Genomic DNA, 15,192 nt, shown 5'->3' on the forward strand with positions numbered 1-15,192 from the left:
AGGAGGCTGTGGGTTCGATCCCCGACCCAGCGAGATGTTAACTCCCTCGCCTGGTATGCAGGAGGATCGTGGGTTCGATCCCCGACCCAGCGAGATGTTAACTCCCTCGCCTGGTATGCAGGAGGATCGTGGGTTCGATCCTGACGCCTGCTGCTGTATATTTGGAGTTTGCGTGTCTCTCTCCCCGTGGTCGCGTGGATTTTTTCTCCGGGTCCTCCGGTTTTTCCCGACACATTTAGAAACACGCTTTTAGAGTGTTTGGCCTGCTGTGCATTTCCACATGATGAAAAGCCATTTTGTTGAGCTATCATTTGTGGCCAGGTCGCTTCTGATAAAGAGCGACATTTGCTCAGTGGGCCTTGGTAAAATAAAACATCTCCCACGGTGTCTGCTGCTCCATCGGTGTATATTTTAGGCATAAAGTAATACCCCGGTTTACTTTCGGGGGATGCGTTCCCGAAATATGCGATGACGAATATCGAAACGAGGTAAAATCAAAGCGATTTACAGGGTAGGGGGTGGAGGCGAAGGCTGAGAAGCGAGAAAGGACGGACGGTGCTGTCGGCAACACGAGTTTGGGCTGAGGCGACGCAAATCAGGTAGCGGTATTAATAAATTGACGACGTATTTGCGAATCGATTTAAAAGGGGGAGACGTAAATCGGGGTATGACTGCACCGTATATACTCTTAGTCGAGAAAAAATAACTCAACACGCTCATCAATAACCGATTATGTGCAATGAAGGAGGTCTATTGGTCGAAACGTCACCTATTACATATACATATTTCCTTTTAAAGCGACATTGTTATAAAGCAATGTGTTGAGTTTTTTTATTACTTTTGCGTGTGCACCACTGCCAATATAGTATCACCAAATTATTGTTTCACTGAACAGCATCCACAAGAACTGTTATGCCCTTACATGTGGCTGGAGTATGTCTGGGTTAATGGGCCTCACCACCTGCGGCATTTGCAATGCGCAGATGTAGCTTGTGCCTACAGCTGTTACCAAAAAACAACACCAAACATTCCATCCTACGATTTCCTTACCCGAATTAAAAAAAAAAACATCCTCACGGTTCCAAGTTTAATTCCAGAACAGATTAGGCACTTCTGGGTCATCACAGCAGTTGGCTATCGGGAGCTGGCGGCAAGTGAAAGTAAATAAATCAATTTGGGGCTGTTTATTTAAGAACTTTGAAGAAAACTCCACACGGTCATACATCATTGAAGCAAAGGTCAGGTTAAGTTTGTTCAAGGGCACATGGGAGACAGACTCGGCAGCGCCCAGCCTGTTGACTCAATGTAAATCCTGTGCCGCACGGCACATTAGACGGCGTTACTTCATTAATTTACTCACATATTATACTTTAGGTGGTGACTGTTTAGTGGGAGCAGGACAACGATGGCTCAGCAGCCGTCATTCATCCTCACCGCTATTGTTTACTTTGCCTCTGCAGTGGCTGGAGCAAATTACTACAACTACCATTTGTATTTTACCAGTTAAGGCCCACTGAGCAATATAGCTCTTATTCAGAGGCGACCTGGCGACAAATGGTCACTTAATGAAGCGGTTTATCACGTGGAAATGTATAGCAGCCAAATACTCTAAAGGCATGTTTATAAATGTGGAGGTAAAAACCGGAGGACCCGGACAAAAACCCCTAGGACCACGGGGAGAACATGCAAACGCCAGAATATACAGGCGTCAGGGTCAAGATACATTATTGCAGCAAACAACTAATTACAGTTCGTAACATTACAATAACCGGAGGTTGTGATATTGATAGACAGCCTCCCACCATAAGACTGTGGAATTGCCATCAGGTGATGGCTCATGGCTACCAATAGAGATGAGCACCACCCTATGTGTGTTTGACTGCATCTTGACTTATGCTCTTTGAACATGTAGATATTTTGGCAAATTTTAAGTGAATATAATTGATAATTGTGAACGTGAATATTCAGTGGTAAATGGTAAAAGTAAGCAAAATCTCTCTTCATTTAGGTGGATGTGTGACATAGGATTCCTTTCATGCCCAATTCAGGACATTGGGCCCAGCACTTCTGAGATATGGGTTGAAATCCACGAGGCTATCTGTAACTAAACCAGGTTATATGATCATCATTAAACCTCATTTGCCAGTACCAAAATGTAATAATAGGGTTTTTCCCCTTTTTTCTGGCAACAAAACTTTAACTTTTTTGTTGCCAGAAAAAAGGGGAAAAACACTATTATTACAGGTTGTATGAGTTAATGGTCTCATTTCGATCACCGAAGACTAGATTTACATTTCTACACCGTTCATTATATCCCAACCCTCTGTCAAATCCACTGTTGGATTAAGGCCTCCCCGTGTCTCGCCCGGTCGTATGGGGTGGTTTGACCATACTTCACCAGACTGGTCAGTGCGGGTGAGTGAAGATGGTTGGGGAGCCCAGGCCTGATCTAGATATCACTCACCATCGATGGGAATTAAATTCAGGTCGCCGGGTTCAGAACGCATTGCACGAACCACCGAGCCACTGCTCAGACGGTTAGATACGTTTGGACAAATATTTGAAGCTTGTCACAAAGCGAATAAATATTCCCGCGACTGTGGCGCACATGCCACACGAGCATAGTCTATGCAGTATAGCCTGTGCAGTCTTACTAGGAATTGACACAAGTACTGGCACAGGGCTCATAGTAACCCTTTACGGAAAACAGCCCTCGGGACAATGCTAAACGGTAACACTTACTATGTTTAGGAGGGCTGGAGGTGGTGCATTTATAGACTACTTTGGAACCCCAGAGAAAAGGGCACTTCTGATTGAAAAAAGAACAAGTTAAACTTAAGCCCAACACAAAGGCACATTGTTTTTCAAGGGTTATTTCAGTTCATCTGGGTTTAATTTTCTGTCTGCAGCAAGCGACCACAGTAAAGGAAGACTCATACAAATGACATTACCGGTAGGCACAAGCTTTGTAGTTGATTTTCCTTCATGGCATTTGTTTAATTAGTAATCCGGTCAGGTGGCGCAGCAGTTGAGCGAGCGGCTCGCAAACTGAAGGTTGCGAGTTCAAACCCTGATTGGCCTTTGACTCAGCCAATCATCCCTCCACGAACAGTGAATGTCCTATGGATAGGCTCACCCTTTCCAGAGTAACATGGACTTTTCACCATTGGTGCAGGGTTGTAGGCATGAGTACCGCTTCAATGCTAATTTGAGCAAACAATTGGCCGAGCTCTGCAGTCTTCTATATATTAAGATGTGTTCAGCCAATTGAAGAGTGATTATACAAATATGATTAACAGTCAATATATGTTTAGGCTAACAAATGAATGTGCACACAGTCGAGCATATGTTAAGTTTCATGTTTTCAAGTATTACATTTTAAGTCAGTGGCATATTATATTATTTTACTATAATTCTTGTATATATAACGAGCCTTTGTAAACATTTGAAGTGATTGTTGAATTCCATACTTCTACTTTAAAGAACGAGACCCATAAAAACTTTGGTCTTATTTTCGATATCATATATTGTTTCTACTTTGTCTCTCTCACTTGCATCAGTGTCTTGAAGGTAACTAGAAAAAGAGAGGAGATATTCCTTTGGAAAGTAATCTGCAACGTAGGCTTAGTCACAGCTCATAATTTAAAATAACAGATAGGGCAAAGAAAAACAAAATGGTGAAGCAACACGGCATGGAAAATGAGAGAAAATAGAATGTTCCAGAATAAATGGTCACCATGGTAACATACTTGCTCACGAAGACGGCGTTCATGGAGCCGATGCTTTAATTTCAGGCACCACCAAGGGAAGTTCGCTAAGTTACCAAAGCGTGCTGCGTCTGCTGTTGAGTGGACATCAATGGCAATGTTAGTTCATTATGTTCTCATATCGCAATCCCAACATAAACACTACCAATGTCTAAATGGTGAAATAATCCCTTAAGCTTACATTGTATACAGCACATTATCGGGATTTTCTCGAAGCACTCCAACTTTCTTTCACCTAGGAAAAAAACGCAGGACAAAGCTGCCTTACTGGACATTCCAAAACAATGAAAATTAATGGTGGCACAATTTGTATCTTCTGGGATTCTTAAGCAAACATTATTTTAGTGGGTAGTGTGTTCAGGAAACCGTTTGAAAGTGAGTTAGAGGTATAGAAAACTTTGCACGTATCCTTTGCATTACTCCCAATTCCTCCCAACACAAAGTCATTGTTTCGATGAGACCAGATCGGATCAAATAAAACACGGGCATCAGAACCTATGCAATGCAATGTCGTTTCTTCTCAAATGAGCGTTGAGGCGGTACTCATAGTGTGTTTACAGTCCTTCATGGTGGAAAGTCCACATTCCTATTGGGGAACACGTCTACACAAAGGACAACCTCATCCTCACAAAGTGGTGCCAATTTGATCATCCTCGAAGGGATGATGGGGCTGAGTTAACCAACGCCCAACCAGAATTTGAGCCCGCAGACTTCCGATGACGAGCCCGCTCACTCTACTGCTGAGCCATGCCTGGTTTATCTCTGGAGTACGAGGTGTATGACATGTGGTGTGAGAGAGACACCATCACCACCACTATGTTATGACATATATTCCTGTGCCGTTTCATACTGTTGTGTCATACTATGAGTACATATTATGAAGTGGACCTGCTCTCGCTCTGTTAAAACCACATTCAACTGCTAGAACGTTTGACGGGTGATTTATGCATTTATTATTAATGAATGCATCTGTCTGATTCTATATATTTTGATCTTCAGTATACTTGAGTTTTAGGGGAAGGTCAAGGCTGGTCAGTCATAGTGAGCATTCAGTGGTTAACAAAGTTCTAAAACATCATACGAAGCACCTCATTTTAAAGAAGTGGCTTGTTTTATATTTCATTGAGTGGCTGCCGGATTCACCGTGGTTCTTATTTTTTTAGGCTTCTCGAGCAGCTGCTGCCCATCCTTTACATGATAATCTGGAGCTTAGCACTCCAAAAAGACCCCTAAGCCCTGCCAAAAACTGGCACACGTGCCATGCTGTTAGCAGAGAGGAAACCCCTGCACAGCACCCCTTTGAACAACACACCTCCCATGTGGAACTTTTCAACATTTTCATCAATATCTCACCTCAAAAGCTTCACAGCGCATCACGTATATATTTTTGTAATTGTACATTTTCCATGTGTCTGTACCTTTTTCTACTTGCCTGAACTTTGTGAATGTGTCATGGACAAGTTGTGAAGGTGTTAAAATCCAAGAAGATTTATATACTCTATACAGACTTGATATTCTTTTTTGGTATGAAAGAGGATCCCATTTTGTATATGAATTATCCTGCCAATAACATCTGGGAACCCAGAAGTATTTATGTTTAACAAACCTCACTGCTGATGAGACCCAGAAGGTTTAAACTGATCCAGAGTTTTCTTGCTTAACACAAATGCTGCTGGAAAATTTGGCCCAGAAAGTCAATAGGTTGGTGAACTTTAATGTTTTATGTAACTCCTTGCCCTATTGGCTTATGCAGTTTGATTGCCAGCTACGGGTATCATCAGTGGTAAGTGATATCTCAACCCGGTCTCGGTCCAGCCTTCACCAACCCGCATGGACCAGTGCCCTTCAAGTTTCAAGTTTCATGTATTAGGTATAGCCCTGTGAGCCATGCGGCTCTTAAGTCGGGTGCAACCGCAACAAACAAAATATGAATCTACATTGCAGAAAACTATTACACCACAACCAGACCAAAATAAAGCTACAAAAACAATGTAACAACAGTAATCATAGGAACTGTGATTTTAAATTTAACAATAAACGATATACATAACACGTACGACAAAACCTGCGGCCATAGCTGGCAGCACGACACTCCCAGTGTATGATGTGTGAGTGAGTCAGTGTATGATGTGTGAGTGAGTCAACAGCGTGAGTGAGTGAGTGTATGATGTGTGAGTCAGCGTATGATGTGTTAGTCAATGTATGATGTGTGAGCGAGTCAGTGCATGATGTGTGAGTGAGTCAGTGCATGATGTGTGAGTGAGTCAGTGCATGCTGTGTGAGTGAGTCAGTGCATGATGTGTGAGTGAGTCAGTGCATGGTGTATGAGTGAGTCAGTGCATGGTGTATGAGTGAGTCAGTGCATGATGTGTGAGTGAGTCAGTGCATCATGTGTGAGTGAGTCAGTGCATGCTGTGTGAGTGAGTCAGTGCATGATGTGTGAGTGAGGCAGTGCATGGTGTATGAGTGAGTCAGTGCATGGTGTATGAGTGAGTCAGTGCATGGTGTGTGAGTGAGTCAGTGCATGATGTGTGAGTGAGTCAGTGCATGATGTGTGAGTGAGTCAGTGCATGATGTGTGAGTGAGTCAGTGCATGATGTGTGAGTGAGTCAGTGCATGGTGTATGAGTGAGTCAGTGCATGATGTGTGAGTGAGTCAGTGCATGGTGTATGAGTGAGTCAGTGTATGATGTGTGAGTGAGTCAGTGCATGGTGTGAGTGAGTCAGTGCATGATGTATGAGTGAGTCAGTGCATGATGTGTGAGTGAGTCAGTGCATGATGTGTGAGTGAGTCAGTGTATGATGTGTGAGTGAGTCAGTGTATGATGTGTGAGTGAGTCAGTGTATGATGTGTGAGTGAGTCAGTGCATGGTGTATGAGTGAGTCAGTGCATGATGTATGAGTGAGTCAGTGCATGGTGTATGAGTGAGTCAGTGTATGATGTGTGAGTGAGTCAGTGCATGGTGTGAGTGAGTCAGTGCATGATGTATGAGTGAGTCAGTGCATGATGTGAGTGAGTCAGTGCATGGTGTGTGAGTGAGTCAGTGTATGATGTATGAGTGAGTCAGTGCATGATGTGTGAGTGAGTCAGTGCATGGTGTATCAGTGAGTCAGTGTATGATGTGTGAGTGAGTCAGTGTATGATGTGTGAGTGAGTCAGTGCATGGTGTATGAGTGAGTCAGTGTATGATGTATGAGCGAGTCAGTGCATGATGTGTGAGTGAGTCAGTGCATGATGTGAGTGAGTCAGTGCATGATGTGTGAGTGAGTCAGTGCATGATGTGTGAGTGAGTCAGTGCATGATGTGAGTGAGTCAGTGCCTGATGTGTGAGTGAGTCAGTGCATGATGTGAGTGAGTCAGTGCATGGTGTGTGAGTGAGTCAGTGTATGATGTGTGAGTGAGTCAGTGCATGGTGTGAGTGAGTCAGTGCATGATGTATGAGTGAGTCAGTGCATGATGTGTGAGTGAGTCAGTGCATGATGTGTGAGTGAGTCAGTGTATGATGTGTGAGTGAGTCAGTGTATGATGTGTGAGTGAGTCAGTGTATGATGTGTGAGTGAGTCAGTGCATGGTGTATGAGTGAGTCAGTGCATGATGTATGAGTGAGTCAGTGCATGGTGTATGAGTGAGTCAGTGTATGATGTGTGAGTGAGTCAGTGCATGGTGTGAGTGAGTCAGTGCATGATGTATGAGTGAGTCAGTGCATGATGTGAGTGAGTCAGTGCATGGTGTGTGAGTGAGTCAGTGTATGATGTATGAGTGAGTCAGTGCATGATGTGTGAGTGAGTCAGTGCATGGTGTATCAGTGAGTCAGTGTATGATGTGTGAGTGAGTCAGTGTATGATGTGTGAGTGAGTCAGTGCATGGTGTATGAGTGAGTCAGTGTATGATGTATGAGCGAGTCAGTGCATGATGTGTGAGTGAGTCAGTGCATGATGTGAGTGAGTCAGTGCATGATGTGTGAGTGAGTCAGTGCATGATGTGTGAGTGAGTCAGTGCATGATGTGAGTGAGTCAGTGCCTGATGTGTGAGTGAGTCAGTGCATGATGTGAGTGAGTCAGTGCATGGTGTGTGAGTGAGTCAGTGTATGATGTGTGAGTGAGTCAGTGTATGATGTATGAGTGAGTCAGTGCATGGTGTGTGAGTGAGTCAGTGTATGATGTGTGAGTGAGTCAGTGTATGATGTGTGAGTGAGTCAGTGTATGATGTATGAGTGAGTCAGTGCATGGTGTGTGAGTGAGTCAGTGTATGATGTGTGAGTGAGTCAGTGTATGATGTATGAGTGAGTCAGTGCATGGTGTGTGAGTGAGTCAGTGCATGGTGTGTGAGTGAGTCAGTGCATGATGTGAGTGAGTCAGTGCATGATGTGTGAGTGAGTCAGTGCATGGTGTGAGTGAGTCAGTGCATGGTGTGTGAGTCAGTGTATGATGTGTGAGTGAGTCAGTGTATGATGTATGAGTGAGTCAGTGCATGGTGTGTGAGTGAGTCAGTGTATGATGTGTGAGTGAGTCAGTGTATGATGTATGAGTGAGTCAGTGCATGGTGTGTGAGTGAGTCAGTGTATGATGTGTGAGTGAGTCAGTGTATGATGTATGAGTGAGTCAGTGCATGGTGTGTGAGTGAGTCGGTGTATGATGTGTGAGTGAGTCAGTGCATGGTGTGTGAGTGAGTCAGTGTATGATGTGTGAGTGAGTCAGTGTATGATGTATGAGTGAGTCAGTGCATGGTGTGTGAGTGAGTCAGTGTATGATGTGTGAGTGAGTCAGTGCATGGTGTGTGAGTGAGTCAGTGCATGGTGTGTGAGTGAGTCAGTGTATGATGTGTGAGTGAGTCAGTGCATGGTGTGTGAGTGAGTCAGTGTATGATGTGTGAGTGAGTCAGTGTATGATGTGTGAGTGAGTCAATGCATAGTGTGATTGAGTCAGTGTATGATGTGTGAGTGAGTCAGTGTATGATGTGTGAGTGAGTCAGTGTATGATGTGTGAGTGAGTCAGTGTATGATGTGTGAGTGAGTCAGTGTATGATGTGTGAGTGAGTCAGTGTATGATGTGTGAGTGAGTCAGTGTATGATGTGTGAGTGAGTCAGTGTATGATGTGTGAGTGAGTCAGTGTATGATGTGTGAGTGAGTCAGTGCATGGTGTGTGAGTGAGTCAGTGTATGATGTGTGAGTGAGTCAGTGTATGATGTGAGTCAGTGTATGATGTGTGAGTGAGTCAGTGTATGATGTGTGAGTGAGTCAGTGTATGATGTGTGAGTGAGTCAGTGTATGATGTGAGTGAGTCAGTGTATGATGTGTGAGTGAGTCAGTGCATGGTGTGTGAGTGAGTCAGTGTATGATGTGTGAGTGAGTCAGTGTATGATGTGTGAGTGAGTCAGTGTATGATGTGTGAGTGAGTCAGTGTATGATGTGTGAGTGAGTCAGTGTATGATGTGTGAGTGAGTCAGTGTATGATGTGTGAGTGAGTCAGTGTATGATGTGTGAGTGAGTCAGTGTATGATGTGTGAGTGAGTCAGTGTATGATGTGTGAGTGAGTCAGTGTATGATGTGTGAGTGAGTCAGTGTATGATGTGTGAGTGAGTCAGTGCATGATGTGTGAGTGAGTCAGTGTATGATGTGTGAGTGAGTCAGTGTATGATGTGTGAGTGAGTCAGTGTATGATGTGTGAGTGAGTCAGTGTATGATGTGAGTGAGTCAGTGTATGATGTGTGAGTGAGTCAGTGCATGGTGTGTGAGTGAGTCAGTGTATGATGTGTGAGTGAGTCAGTGTATGATGTGTGAGTGAGTCAGTGTATGATGTGTGAGTGAGTCAGTGTATGATGTGTGAGTGAGTCAGTGTATGATGTGTGAGTGAGTCAGTGTATGATGTGTGAGTGAGTCAGTGTATGATGTGAGTGAGTCAGTGTATGATGTGTGAGTGAGTCAGGGCATGGTGTGTGAGTGAGTCAGTGTATGATGTGTGAGTGAGTCAGTGTATGATGTGTGAGTGAGTCAGTGTATGATGTGTGAGTGAGTCAGTGTATGATGTGTGAGTGAGTCAGTGTATGATGTGTGAGTGAGTCAGTGTATGATGTGTGAGTGAGTCAGTGTATGATGTGTGAGTGAGTCAGTGCATGATGTGTGAGTGAGTCAGTGTATGATGTGTGAGTGAGTCAGTGTATGATGAGTGAGTGAGTCAGTGTATGATGTGTGAGTGAGTCAGTGTATGATGTGTGAGTGAGTCAGTGTATGATGTGTGAGTGAGTCAGTGTATGATGAGTGAGTGAGTCAGTGTATGATGTGTGAGTGAGTCAGTGTATGATGTGTGAGTGAGTCAGTGTATGATGTGTGAGTGAGTCAGTGTATGATGTGTGAGTGAGTCAGTGTATGATGTGTGAGTGAGTCAGTGTATGATGAGTGAGTGAGTCAGTGTATGATGTGTGAGTGAGTCAGTGTATGATGTGTGAGTGAGTCAGTGTATGATGTGTGAGTGAGTCAGTGTATGATGTGTGAGTGAGTCAGTGTATGATGTGTGAGTGAGTCAGTGCATGATGTGTGAGTGAGTCAGTGTATGATGTGTGAGTGAGTCAGTGTATGATGAGTGAGTGAGTCAGTGTATGATGTGTGAGTGAGTCAGTGTATGATGTGTGAGTGAGTCAGTGTATGATGTGTGAGTGAGTCAGTGTATGATGAGTGAGTGAGTCAGTGTATGATGTGTGAGTGAGTCAGTGCATGATGTGTGAGTGAGTCAGTGCATGATGTGTGAGTGAGTCAGTGCATGATGTGTGAGTGAGTCAGTGCATGGTGTATGAGTGAGTCAGTGCATGATGTGTGAGTGAGTCAGTGCATGGTGTATGAGTGAGTCAGTGTATGATGTGTGAGTGAGTCAGTGCATGGTGTGAGTGAGTCAGTGCATGATGTATGAGTGAGTCAGTGTATGATGTATGAGTGAGTCAGTGCATGGTGTGTGAGTGAGTCAGTGTATGATCTGTGAGTGAGTCAGTGTATGATGTGTGAGTGAGTCAGTGTATGATGTGTGAGTGAGTCAGTGCATGGTGTATGAGTGAGTCAGTGCATGATGTATGAGTGAGTCAGTGCATGGTGTATGAGTGAGTCAGTGTATGATGTGTGAGTGAGTCAGTGCATGGTGTGAGTGAGTCAGTGCATGATGTATGAGTGAGTCAGTGCATGATGTGAGTGAGTCAGTGCATGGTGTGTGAGTGAGTCAGTGTATGATGTATGAGTGAGTCAGTGCATGATGTGTGAGTGAGTCAGTGCATGGTGTATCAGTGAGTCAGTGTATGATGTGTGAGTGAGTCAGTGTATGATGTGTGAGTGAGTCAGTGCATGGTGTATGAGTGAGTCAGTGTATGATGTATGAGCGAGTCAGTGCATGATGTGTGAGTGAGTCAGTGCATGATGTGAGTGAGTCAGTGCATGATGTGTGAGTGAGTCAGTGCATGGTGTGTGAGTGAGTCAGTGTATGATGTGTGAGTGAGTCAGTGTATGATGTATGAGTGAGTCAGTGCATGGTGTGTGAGTGAGTCAGTGTATGATGTGTGAGTGAGTCAGTGTATGATGTATGAGTGAGTCAGTGCATGGTGTGTGAGTGAGTCAGTGCATGGTGTGTGAGTGAGTCAGTGCATGATGTGAGTGAGTCAGTGCATGATGTGTGAGTGAGTCAGTGCATGGTGTGAGTGAGTCAGTGCATGGTGTGTGAGTCAGTGTATGATGTGTGAGTGAGTCAGTGTATGATGTATGAGTGAGTCAGTGCATGGTGTGTGAGTGAGTCAGTGTATGATGTGTGAGTGAGTCAGTGTATGATGTATGAGTGAGTCAGTGCATGGTGTGTGAGTGAGTCAGTGTATGATGTGTGAGTGAGTCAGTGTATGATGTATGAGTGAGTCAGTGCATGGTGTGTGAGTGAGTCGGTGTATGATGTGTGAGTGAGTCAGTGCATGGTGTGTGAGTGAGTCAGTGTATGATGTGTGAGTGAGTCAGTGTATGATGTATGAGTGAGTCAGTGCATGGTGTGTGAGTGAGTCAGTGTATGATGTGTGAGTGAGTCAGTGCATGGTGTGTGAGTGAGTCAGTGCATGGTGTGTGAGTGAGTCAGTGTATGATGTGTGAGTGAGTCAGTGCATGGTGTGTGAGTGAGTCAGTGTATGATGTGTGAGTGAGTCAGTGTATGATGTGTGAGTGAGTCAATGCATAGTGTGATTGAGTCAGTGTATGATGTGTGAGTGAGTCAGTGTATGATGTGTGAGTGAGTCAGTGTATGATGTGTGAGTGAGTCAGTGTATGATGTGTGAGTGAGTCAGTGTATGATGTGTGAGTGAGTCAGTGTATGATGTGTGAGTGAGTCAGTGTATGATGTGTGAGTGAGTCAGTGTATGATGTGTGAGTGAGTCAGTGTATGATGTGTGAGTGAGTCAGTGCATGGTGTGTGAGTGAGTCAGTGTATGATGTGTGAGTGAGTCAGTGTATGATGTGAGTCAGTGTATGATGTGTGAGTGAGTCAGTGTATGATGTGTGAGTGAGTCAGTGTATGATGTGTGAGTGAGTCAGTGTATGATGTGAGTGAGTCAGTGTATGATGTGTGAGTGCGTCAGTGCATGGTGTGTGAGTGAGTCAGTGTATGATGTGTGAGTGAGTCAGTGTATGATGTGTGAGTGAGTCAGTGTATGATGTGTGAGTGAGTCAGTGTATGATGTGTGAGTGAGTCAGTGTATGATGTGTGAGTGAGTCAGTGTATGATGTGTGAGTGAGTCAGTGTATGATGTGTGAGTGAGTCAGTGTATGATGTGTGAGTGAGTCAGTGTATGATGTGTGAGTGAGTCAGTGTATGATGTGTGAGTGAGTCAGTGTATGATGTGTGAGTGAGTCAGTGTATGATGTGTGAGTGAGTCAGTGTATGATGTGTGAGTGAGTCAGTGTATGATGTGTGAGTGAGTCAGTGTATGATGTGTGAGTGAGTCAGTGTATGATGTGTGAGTGAGTCAGTGCATGATGTGTGAGTGAGTCAGTGTATGATGTGTGAGTGAGTCAGTGTATGATGAGTGAGTGAGTCAGTGTATGATGTGTGAGTGAGTCAGTGTATGATGTGTGAGTGAGTCAGTGTATGATGTGTGAGTGAGTCAGTGTATGATGAGTGAGTGAGTCAGTGTATGATGTGTGAGTGAGTCAGTGTATGATGTGTGAGTGAGTCAGTGTATGATGTGTGAGTGAGTCAGTGTATGATGTGTGAGTGAGTCAGTGTATGATGTGTGAGTTAGTCAGTGTATGATGTGTGAGTGAGTCAGTGTATGATGTGTGAGTGAGTCAGTGTATGATGTGTGAGTGAGTCAGTGCATGGTGTGTGAGTGAGTCAGTGTATGATGTGTGAGTGAGTCAGTGTATGATGTGTGAGTGAGTCAGTGTATGATGTGTGAGTGAGTCAGTGTATGATGTGTGAGTGAGTCAGTGTATGATGTGTGAGTGAGTCAGTGTATGATGTGTGAGTGAGTCAGTGTATGATGTGTGAGTGAGTCAGTGCATGATGTGTGAGTGAGTCAGTGTATGATGTGTGAGTGAGTCAGTGTATGATGAGTGAGTGAGTCAGTGTATGATGTGTGAGTGAGTCAGTGTATGATGTGTGAGTGAGTCAGTGTATGATGTGTGAGTGAGTCAGTGTATGATGAGTGAGTGAGTCAGTGTATGATGTGTGAGTGAGTCAGTGTATGATGTGTGAGTGAGTCAGTGTATGATGTGTGAGTGAGTCAGTGTATGATGTGTGAGTGAGTCAGTGTATGATGTGTGAGTGAGTCAGTGTATGATGAGTGAGTGAGTCAGTGTATGATGTGTGAGTGAGTCAGTGTATGATGTGTGAGTGAGTCAGTGTATGATGTGTGAGTGAGTCAGTGTATGATGTGTGAGTGAGTCAGTGTATGATGTGTGAGTGAGTCAGTGCATGATGTGTGAGTGAGTCAGTGTATGATGTGTGAGTGAGTCAGTGTATGATGAGTGAGTGAGTCAGTGTATGATGTGTGAGTGAGTCAGTGTATGATGTGTGAGTGAGTCAGTGTATGATGTGTGAGTGAGTCAGTGTATGATGAGTGAGTGAGTCAGTGTATGATGTGTGAGTGAGTCAGTGCATGATGTGTGAGTGAGTCAGTGCATGATGTGTGAGTGAGTCAGTGCATGATGTGTGAGTGATTCAGTGCATGGTGTATGAGTGAGTCAGTGCATGATGTGTGAGTGAGTCAGTGCATGGTGTATGAGTGAGTCAGTGTATGATGTGTGAGTGAGTCAGTGCATGGTGTGAGTGAGTCAGTGCATGATGTATGAGTGAGTCAGTGCATGATGTGTGAGTGAGTCAGTGCATGATGTGTGAGTGAGTCAGTGTATGATGTGTGAGTGAGTCAGTGTATGATGTGTGAGTGAGTCAGTGTATGATGTGTGAGTGAGTCAGTGCATGGTGTATGAGTGAGTCAGTGCATGATGTATGAGTGAGTCAGTGCATGGTGTATGAGTGAGTCAGTGTATGATGTGTGAGTGAGTCAGTGCATGGTGTGAGTGAGTCAGTGCATGATGTATGAGTGAGTCAGTGCATGATGTGAGTGAGTCAGTGCATGGTGTGTGAGTGAGTCAGTGTATGATGTATGAGTGAGTCAGTGCATGATGTGTGAGTGAGTCAGTGCATGGTGTATCAGTGAGTCAGTGTATGATGTGTGAGTGAGTCAGTGTATGATGTGTGAGTGAGTCAGTGCATGGTGTATGAGTGAGTCAGTGTATGATGTATGAGCGAGTCAGTGCATGATGTGTGAGTGAGTCAGTGCATGATGTGAGTGAGTCAGTGCATGATGTGTGAGTGAGTCAGTGCATGGTGTGTGAGTGAGTCAGTGTATGATGTGTGAGTGAGTCAGTGTATGATGTATGAGTGAGTCAGTGCATGGTGTGTGAGTGAGTCAGTGTATGATGTGTGAGTGAGTCAGTGTATGATGTATGAGTGAGTCAGTGCATGGTGTGTGAGTGAGTCAGTGCATGGTGTGTGAGTGAGTCAGTGCATGATGTGAGTGAGTCAGTGCATGATGTGTGAGTGAGTCAGTGCATGGTGTGAGTGAGTCAGTGCATGGTGTGTGAGTCAGTGTATGATGTGTGAGTGAGTCAGTGTATGATGTATGAGTGAGTCAGTGCATGGTGTGTGAGTGAGTCAGTGTATGATGTGTGAGTGAGTCAGTGTATGATGTATGAGTGAGTCAGTGCATGGTGTGTGAGTGAGTCAGTGTATGATGTGTGAGTGAGTCAGTGTATGATGTATGAGTGAGTCAGTGCATGGTGTGTGAGTGAGTCGGTGTATGATGTGTGAGTGAGTCAGTGCATGGTGTGTGAGTGAGTCAGTGTATGATGTGTGAGTGAGTCAGTGTATGATGTATGAGTGAGTCAGTGCATGGTGTGTGAGTGAGTCA

Source organism: Petromyzon marinus, chromosome 32 (genome assembly GCF_048934315.1).
Source record: "Petromyzon marinus isolate PM22_M1 ecotype Great Lakes invasive population chromosome 32, UKy_Petmar_22M1.pri1.0, whole genome shotgun sequence".
Classification (NCBI taxonomy): domain Eukaryota; kingdom Metazoa; phylum Chordata; class Hyperoartia; order Petromyzontiformes; family Petromyzontidae; genus Petromyzon; species Petromyzon marinus.